This window comes from Psammomys obesus, unplaced genomic scaffold, assembly GCF_907164565.1.
Source record: "Psammomys obesus unplaced genomic scaffold, mPsaObe1.curated_primary_1811, whole genome shotgun sequence".
NCBI classification, from domain to species: domain Eukaryota; kingdom Metazoa; phylum Chordata; class Mammalia; order Rodentia; family Muridae; genus Psammomys; species Psammomys obesus.
In genome coordinates, this window is record NW_026596046.1 from 18,270,506 (window position 1) to 18,280,510 (window position 10,005).

Here is a 10,005-nt window from a genome sequence, read left to right on the forward strand (position 1 = left end):
TCCTACCCTCTTTCTTCTGCCTGGGCCTCCTGAATCTGGAATCCAGAGCACGTATCACTATACTGGTAGTGATACCTAGGGAACATAGATATTTGAAACTCTTATTTCCATATGCAAATGTTTTGCTTTCATGTATGTATGAGCGTCATGTGCGTGTCTGGTAGTGTCAGAGGCCGGCATCAGATCCCAGAGAATTGAGGTCACAGATGAGTGTGAACCACCATGTGGGGATGGGAATTGAACCCAAGTCCTCTGCAAGAGCAGCAAGTACTCTTAACTGCTGAGCCATCTCTCTCTCTCTCTCTTTCTCCATGCTCATTCTGCAGCCTAGCCTGGCCTTGAACTCAGGGTAAGCTTTCTGAGTTCTGGAATTCTAAACCCTGCCTCCCAGCAAAGGCAGACAGGAATTTTGAGAGACACAACTCAGCCTACAACGCGTTACATTATTGTAACTGCAAAGCAGTGAATGCACCAGTGGCGGGATGAACCTGGCTGGGAGAGCGCTTACCTAGTGTTCTGAAGCTCTGGCTTCCATCCCCAGCACTCCGTCAATACAGCTTGCCTATAACCCCAGCCTCCGGAGGTGGACACAGGAGGACCAGAAACCCCAGACACCTAGCAAGTTTGAGGCCAGATATGACTACAGAAAATTGTCTCAAAAAAGAAGTGCCAGGCCCGGTGGTAATGGCCCAGGCCTTTAAACCCAACGTTAGGGAAGCAGAGGCAGGCGAATCTATGTGAGTTCAAGGTTTTAGCCTGGTCCACAGAGTGAGTTCCAGGACAGCCAGAGCTACACAGATAAACCCTGTCTCGAAACACTGAAAACCCAATCAAACAAAATTGTATAAGGTTGGTGGGGTGGAGCAAGGCTTTAGTCCTAGCACTGAGAGGCAGAGGATAGATGAGCCTTTGAGTTGGAGGACAGTCTGGTTTACGAGGGAGTTTCAGGCCAGCAAAGGCTACTTGGTGAGACCCTGTCCTTCCCTCCACTCCAGCCTCTCCAAAGCCCACCATTCTAAAAGGGACCTCCCTGTGCTCTTGAAACATCTGCGTTCTGGTGACTGTTCACGCTGGTTCTGAAAGTGCCGGTGGACTTAACTTTTACGCATGCTCATAGTGATCCCGTAGTAGAATCTCTTTGTGGTAGAGCACATAAGATCCTGGCGATTGGAGCTCAGATTTAATGGGACTTTTTTTTTTTTTAAAAGAAGAAAGAAGCACAGAATGGTATTGAAGACTGGTCAGAATGGCCTCCGTGGACACTGAAATGTTAGCCGCGCTGGAGTTCAGGTAACGGGGCTCTGAGCTGTTTTCCTCATTCATCATCCCACTCGGCTGAGTTTTCCACCTCTTCTTGCCAGAGCTTATGTTACTGTTCATAAAGGAGGGAATAAATGACTGTCATAGAATACTGCTGGGGAGGCCAATTGAAAGGAACTGTGGGTTCCCTGCAGAAAGAGAAGATGAAAGAAAGAGCAAGCCTGCCAGGAGCTGGGGGAAGGGCGGTGTTTGCCGAACCCAAACGGAAGGGGGACCGATCAGGCGGTGGGATCTTGGCGGCAGGCCTGAAGAGGTTTATGCCTGAGCTTTGCCGGGAGGAAGAAGCACTTAGCTCATCCTGCACAGCGGAAGACTCATAAACAAGTGCCTGACCACTGGAAATCGATATGGGTCTGGTGGCCTGAGCCGATTAGAGCCCTGGCTGCCGAGCACCCTATTTGAACAGATGACTGGGAGATCTGGGCATAAGATAGTGTATGTCTGTAATCCCGGCAATTGAGAAACTGAGGCAGGACGATGAAAAGTTGGAGGGTTTTGGGCATGGTGGAGCATACATACCTTTAATCCCTTGATTTGGGAGTTAAGATGCACAAGGGTGTATGAGTTAAAGGCCAGCCTGGTCTATGGTCTATGTATCAAGTTCCAGGACAGCAAAGCTAAAGCTACATGGTAAGACACTGGGGGGGGTGGGGGTGGCGGGGAGAGTGAGAGGATGGGAGAGAAGGGGGGGAGGGAGGGAAGGAAGGAGGGAGGGAAAAAGGAAGAGGAAGAAGAAGTAGCAGCAGCAGCCAGGCACTGTGGTACATGCCTGTAATCCCAGCACTCTTGGGAGGCAGAGGCAGGCTGGTGGCTGTGAGTTCCAGGCCATCCTGATCTACAAAGCGAGTCCAGTACATCCAAGGCTACACAGAGAGACCCTGTCTCAATAACAGAACAGAAGAAGGAGAAGCAGCAGCAGCTGCTGCAGTAGCACAGCAGCTGGGCAGTAGTGGCTCATGCCTTTAATCCCAACACTGGGGAGGTAGAGGCTGGTGAGTCTCTGAGTTCAAGGCCAGCCTGGTCTATAGATGGAATTCCCGGGTTAGAGAGAGAGAGAGAGACCCTGTCTCAGGGGGGAAAAATAAAAAAAATGGCTCAGAGGTTAAGAGCATTGTCTGCTCTTCCAGAGGTCCTGAGTTCAATCACCAGCAACTACATGGTGACCCACAACCATCTATAAAGAGACCTGGTGCCCTCTTCTAGCCTGCAGGTATGCATGCAGGCAAAACATTGTATAATAAATAAATAAAAACAAAAACAAAAGCACAGTGGCCCACACCTTTAATCCCAGCACTCAGGGAGGCAGAAGCAGGAGGATTGATATGAATTCCAGACCACTCTGGTCTACAAAGTGAGCCCAGGACAGCCAGGGCTACAAAGAGAAATGCTATCTTGAAAAAAAAAACAATAAACAATCAAGCAAACAAATAAACAAAAGAATGAAAGAGAAAAGTTCAAGTTCTGTCTGGAACATATAGTGAGACCCTGTCTCAAAACGCAAACACAGTATTTAGCTCATTGAGTTGTACCAAAATTACCAGCCATGTTGGTCCAGAAATGTTAAATTTATTTTTTTTTCCATTTCTACAAAGGTAACATGACGGTAAATATCCAAGGTCTCAGCTATGTGGGTTTGATTACAGAACTGCGCTAAATCCATCCATTCATCCTACATGTTGGCAGAGAATCTGCCCGCATTCTCTCCTTGTCTTGAAATATGGAATGAGCCTGAATTAAAAATTAATGGACTAAGTTGCTTGGGAGAGGAAAGAAAATGAAAGCTAGCATAACGTCTGGATTGTGGCCTGTTTACTACTGGCTGTTCTTAATCAGATCTACAGCAAGAGAGAGCAGGGAGATATTTTTTAAAATGTGCAGTTTGATGAGGAAGGAGGCATGAGTGGGTTTAACTGCCCAGGTGGCTCATGCCTGTAATCCCAGCACTAGGGGGAGCAGAGGAAGGTGGATCTCTGTGAGTTTGAGGCCAGCCTGGTCTACAACGTGAGTCCAGGACAGCCAAAGTTACACAGAGACAGCCTGTCTCGAAAAATCAGGCAAGCAAGCAAGCAAAGAAACAAAACAAAACAATGAGAAAAACAAAAAACCAAAAACAAACAACCCCTTTATCTGCAACCTGTAAAGTTGTAGATAAGCTGCTATAATTCCTAAAGAGGTTTTTGTAGTTAATATCAGTTAAGAGCTTTTGTAGAGGACGTGGGTCCTGCCTAGCAGTTCACAGCCATCTGTAACTCCAGCTCCAGAGGATCCAGTGCCCTCTTCTGGCCTCCTCAGACGCTGCAACCGTGTGACACACTTCCATACACATAGACAACACACACACATAAAATAAAAACAAGTAAACCTTACCAGCCAAACTTTGGGCAGAGTGCAGGGAGCCTTATGGGAAAAAGAGGGGGGGGGATAGAAGGATTCAGTGGGGACAGTTGCTCCACAAGGAAACCAACAAAGCTAAAAACTCTGAGCCCCAGGGGCCCTGAGAGACTGATGCAGCTACCAAGGTCCATGCATGGAGAGGACCTAGAGCTCCTGCCCTAGATGTAGCTGACAGGAAGCTCAGGCTCCATGTGGGTGCCTGAGTAAGGGGAGCAGGGGCTGCCTCTGTCATGAACCCCGTTCCTGCTCTTTGATCACTTCCCCCTGGTGATGCGGCCTTCCCAGGCCACAGAGGAAGAGGATCCAGGTAGTCCGGATGAGACTTGATAGGATAGGGTCAGATGGTAGAGGAGGAGAACTTCCCCTTTCGGTGGACTAGGACGGGGGAGGAGGAACGGGGGAGGAGGAGGGAGGGCGGGACCTAGAGGAAAGGAGGGAGAGGGCTACAATTGGGAAATATAAAATGAATAAATAGAAAGAAAGGAAGGAAAGGAAAGGAGAACCTTGAGTTTTGAACTGGAAAGATCTCCTGAGGACAAGAGTCCACTCACTGAAGTTCCCAACTTATGAAAGTGTAAATTCATTTGTAAGAAGAGAACCTGGGCTGAGAACTCCACCAGTTTCGTTCTCAGCACCTCCGTGGTAGCTCACAACTGCCTATAAACCAGCTCTGGGGGGTCTGAGATTCTCCGCTGGAGTCCGCACACACTCATGCCGCACATAGGCTCATTTTCAAATGCCTGTACACACGTGAATTAGCTCATGGATTTTGGAGGCAGTCTTTCTGTGTAGCCCTGGGTCCCCTGCGAGAGCAGTAAGCGCTCTTGCCTTCTGAGATGTCTCTCCAGCCCTGACCTTTCAGATGTAATCCACAGCATCAGCCCTCACATAATAAAAGAAATCAAGATAGAAATAACTCCATAACATGTATGTCACCCATCAGACTGGCAAAAACCAAGCAATGTTCTGGTGATAAGGCTGTGGAGCAGTGAGAGCCCCAGGCACTACAGGTGATACAGATCCTATGGAGAGGAGCGGAACCCACAAATGGGAACTTTTGAGTCTTGGGAACTGTTGAACTGTCGACTGACTTGACCCTCAGTCTCCCATGGGACTCCCTAGCAAGTGAACAACGGATGTCCTTGATAATTGTGAAGATCGACTTGATGGGATTAAGGATCACAAGAAAACAAAGCCATGAGCATGTCTGTGAGGGGCTTCCTAGATTGGGTTGAGGTAGGAAGACTCACCCTAAATGCACTAGCTGGGGTTTTGGACGGAATTGGAAGATAAAGCAAACTGAGCCCCAGCATTCCTTTCTCTCTGCTTCCTGACAGCGGGTGCGATGGAACGAGCTGCCTCTAGCTCCTGCCACCATCACTTCTCCATGCTAGGCTGGTGCCTAATTCAGAGTTCCATCTGTCTCCGCCTCCCCAGTGCTGGGATTAGAGTTGTGCACCAGCACGCCTCCTCAACCCCTTCTTTAAGCTTCTTTCATTAGGTGTTCTGTCTCAGCAACGAGAAAAATAAATATCGCAGAGGTTAAGCCACTTGCTCCTCCTACCAAAAGTAGCCAAATGATGTTCTCCTCACACCCCATGTTCAGGAGCAGAGCTGTTCTATCCAGAAGCCAGAATGTGGAGTCCAAATGGATCATCCAGTGCCTAGCCAAAAACAAGCAAGTTCAAATCTAAAGACAGCTCACACACACACACACACACACACACACACACACTCCACTTCTGGGATCCAGAGACTTTGTTCCCTCCAAACAAGGAGATGAGAGCATGAGCAGGGGTGTGCTTAGAGGGGTTCTCTGGCATCCTGGTCCAGCTTTAGACCCCCGAGGGCAGGCATAGGTGAACAGGTGAACCTGGCAGGACTGGTATGATTCCCATTTCATCCCGAGAGGCAGCCCTATGGCTGGAGCAAGAAGGTGGAGAGGCAAACAGACAGCTGTTAAGATGCCACCGCCAAGAAGGCGGGAAGGACGTCAGAGCGCTTACTCTTTGTTTTTTTGAAACAGGCTCTTGCAATGCAGTCTAATCTTGTGATCCTCTTGCCTCCGTTTCTCCAGTGCTGGGGATTGTGGCATGTGCCACCTCTTCTGGTGGCTGGGGGTCTGCGCGAGCAGAAGGTGACAGGTGAGCCACGGCGCTTTGGAAGCATTATGGTGGATGGTGGTGTCTCTAGATGTCAAGCTGTCCACCTTGACATCTCCGGAGCCCTCACAAGGCCCCAGGCTCTGGCCTCACTCCCACTCAGATGACTGCACACACACGTTTGGTTGTAATGGCTTGCAGGTGTGTTTGCCCATGTTTGTTGTGTCTAAGGGATCAGGGTCTGTCTTCTGGGATTTTGGAATCCTCTTCCCCAACCTCACCCACCCCAACAGCTACCAGCACAAATGCAGGCATTACCTAACACATACAAAAATGCTTGTAAATTAACATCACAGACATAGACATAGGCTTGCAAAGAACATTACATAGGTGGAAAGCTGGGCTTTGAACGCAGAGGAATGTGTGGTGAGAAACTCTTGGCCTTGCCCTTATTTTATTACATTTTAGTGTGTGTGTGTGTGTGTGTGTGTGTGTGTGTGTGTGTGATCATGTGCGCCCCCTCCCCCCACACCAAGTTGTTCATGTGGAAGTCAGAGATCATCTTTCACGAGTTTGATCTTCCACCTGAGGATTGAACTTGAGTCACCAAGCTTGGTGGCAGATGTCTTTACCCATTGAGCCATCCCACCGGCCCCTCTGTTTGAGCTGATAAAGCTATTGGGATCAAAAGAGTAGAAAGCTGCATCTTTGTAAAACATCTTTCCATAGGCCTGGCAGTCTGAGGTTTTTCAGATATCACGTCTTTCTGAGTAGCTGGTAAGTTATGAAAGAACTGATGAGGGACCGGAGAGATGGCTAAACCGTTAGGAGCAGATACTGCTCCTCCGGAGGACCTGAGCTCAAGTCCCAGCATCCATATCGGCCATCTCACAGCTTCGTGTGACTCTAGCTGAGGGGCCTGGTGGCACACGCTTTTAATTCCAGCACTCAGGGGGTAGAGGCTGGTGGATCTCTGTGGGTCTGAGGCCAGCTTGGTCTCCAGAGCCTAAAGTTTCAGGATAGCCAGGGCTATATGAAGTCCCTGTCTCAAAAAGATCCCTGTCTCAAAAAATCGGGGTGGGGACTTAGAGAAAAAGGGAAGGAGAGGAAAGGGAAAGAAGGAAAGCAGATATTTGGCTTTGGAAAAGTTAGGACACCTTCCAAGTCCTTTTTTAAAATGGTTTTGTTTTGTTTTGTTTTGTTTTTGTATTGTTTTTGGTTTTGGTTTTTCAAGACAGGATTTTTTTGGTGTAACATTCCTGGCTGTCCTGTACTTGCTTTGTTGGCCACGCTGGCCTCAAACTCACAGAGATCTGCCTGCCTCTGCCTCTGAAATACTGGGACTAAAGGCGTGTGCTAAAGACATGTGCCTCTACACCCGGCTTTTTTATTATTATTATTATTATTATTATTATTATTATTATTACTATTATTATATCTGCATTGGTGTTTTGCCTATATGCATGTCTGTGTCTGTGTGAGGGTGTTGGGTCCCCTGGAACTGAAGTTACAGGCCACTGTGAACTGCCCTGTGGGTGCTGGAAATTGAACCTGAGTCTTCCAGAAGACCAGAGGCCAGTGCTCTTAACTGCTGAGCTGTCTCTCCAGCCCTGCTTTCCAAGTCTTTACCATGAGATTCCTCAAGAGGCCAAGGGTCTTATTCTTCTGTCCCCACCCCCACTCCTGAGACAGGAGTGTGTGTAACGTTGGCTGTCCTGAAATTCACTCTGTATACAAGGCTGGCCTGGAACCCGCAGAGATCATCCTGCCTCTGCCTCTGGAGTGCTGGGATTAAAGGCCTGCACCACCATTGCCTGCCTGGCTTTGTTTTTCAGCTTTTAATGTAATGTTGGGAATAGAACCCAGAGCCTCACATATACTCTACAACTAACTGAGCTTTATTTTGCATGGTTTAGATGGTTTATGGTTTTGTTGTTTGTTGTTTTGTTTACATTTATTTACTGAGGGGAGAGCATGTGTGGAGGTCAGAGAATATCTTCCAGAAGCTGGTTATGGGTCCTAGGGATCAAAGTCAGGTCATCAGGCTCAGAGACATCCCTAAGCCAGCTTGCTGGCCCTTTATTTTGCTTTAAAACAAATTTTTAAAAAGTTACAAAATACATCTGTGAAGGTGAAGATGCCAGGCAGCTCTTGGCCACAGGGGCACCTGTTCTCCCTAGTCCTGGGCTAAGAACAAGCTATAGGGGCTGTAGCTATGTCGAGCCTGCTGACTTACAGAGATAAAAGAAATACCCTGGAAACCAAGAGCCGGGGTTTCCATGGACCCCAAATCACATCCCCTCTTCCAGACACCCCAGCTGCTGCATGTGTGTCTGGGGTGCAGAGGCCGAGGGGTGGAGGTCATATTTAGGTTGCAGAGCAGGCAGGAGTGCTGTGCTGGCAACTCTGCCCAGAAGCCAGCAGGGCAGGCGGTGTCTGGGGCATGACCTGGTGAAGACTGCCATTCGGGTTAAAGTGCTGGGTGGAGCCTGGTTAGAGAGAGCCAGGAGAGTGTGGGTGTGACAGCCACACAGAGATGGGGCACACAGGGTGGGGTCAGCCGCAGCTGGCTCTCAGGCCTGCCAGAGTTGGGACTGAGTAGTGTGACTTAGGCAAAGTCTACATTTTTTTTTTTTCAGCAAGAATGTCTGTGGTCTGGCCTCGGTCTCGTTCCCTTGACCTTACACTCTTTTAAAAAGTGGCTCTTCTGCCCACTTCAATGACCAGCTTCTAACCAAGCTGCTAACTTCCTTCCTTCCTCCCGTCCTTCCCTCCTTCCTTCTTTCATCTATTCATACACAAAAGAAACACCTGGGGAGTGCCTACTTCAGCCAGGCACAGTGCAGCTGTGATGTTGCCATGGTCCTAGATTTTAGTCTTCTACCGCTATCACTTTCCCCCAAGGACAGGGAGAAAGATCAGTGTCACTCCACCACTAAGCCACAACTAAACCACGTCTCTAGTCCTGCTTTCCCTTTTTCTTTTCTTTCTTTTCTTTTTTTTTGAGAATCTCTCCTCCCTATGTTGTCTAGACTAACCTTGAACTCGTTATCCTCCTGCCTCGGCCTCCCACATTCTGGAATTATGGCTCCACCTCCTTATCTTTATTTAGGCTTTTACCTTGGTGGAGAATACCCCCTGTTCTTCTCCCTGCCTAGTCAGACTTGACCATCCTTCGCTGCCTTCCTCAAGCCCACCAGTCCTAGGCAGTGAAGAGGGGACTCTGTGTTTCGCATCCGCTATGGTCATTTTCTAGTGACTAACTCCACACCTGGCCTGAGCTCAGGAGGGATCCGACCGGATGAACGAGGTGATCATGTCTGTCTGTGACTGCCCAGCCTAGACCGCCCAAAACTTTCACTTGACAAGCCATCCGGTCCTGCCCGTGACATCTCCCCTACTGAACTGGTGTGTTTGTTAGCTCCTGAGCGAGGCTCCTGTGATGTCAGCAACGGCAGGGAATCTGGTTTCCTCACTCACTGCAAAAACGGCGGGTGGGAGGGAAGACAGGGACACTCTGCCTGGAAGACGGGCTTCTGCCTGTTCCAGCATCACCTGCTTCTGCGAACAGCCTTTCTTGCCCCCGAGAATGGCTGCCTACCGCTCTGCATTTGAACCCTGCCAGCTCAGCAACCCAGTAAGAATTTCTCCCTCCAGCTCCACATTTAAAATCCAGGCTCCTGTAGGTCACTCACTTTTCTAGTGGACCAGTTACTGTGCCCAGAGGTAGTGATGCCAGAGATTTGGCAGCCCCCGCTTGGATAACCAGAGAGAGAAATGGCTCTGTAGACTGTGCTGAGGGGCACGGAGGAGCCTCCGGGGGAGCGCTGGGGCCACACTCTGGTTTCTGTGTTCTTGTGTTTATTCTTGTTTTTGATGGTGGGGAGGAGACACGATTTCATGTATCCCAGGCTGGCCCTGTACTCACTGTATAGTCAAGGATGGCCTTGAACTTCTGATCCTCTTGCCTGTACCTCCTAAGTGTTAGAATTTCAGGACTGTGCCACCACAATCAATATGTGCAGTTCAGGTATGCTAGGCAAACACTCTATAGATGGTGATAGCATCAGTCTTCTATTCCCCTTTATTGGACATGCCTGTGGTCCCCTTTCTAGTAATAGTGATAATTTTTGGCTAGTTTTTATAGGAAAGGAGTTTTTATTTGCCTATTTTGGTTTTTTTTTTTTTT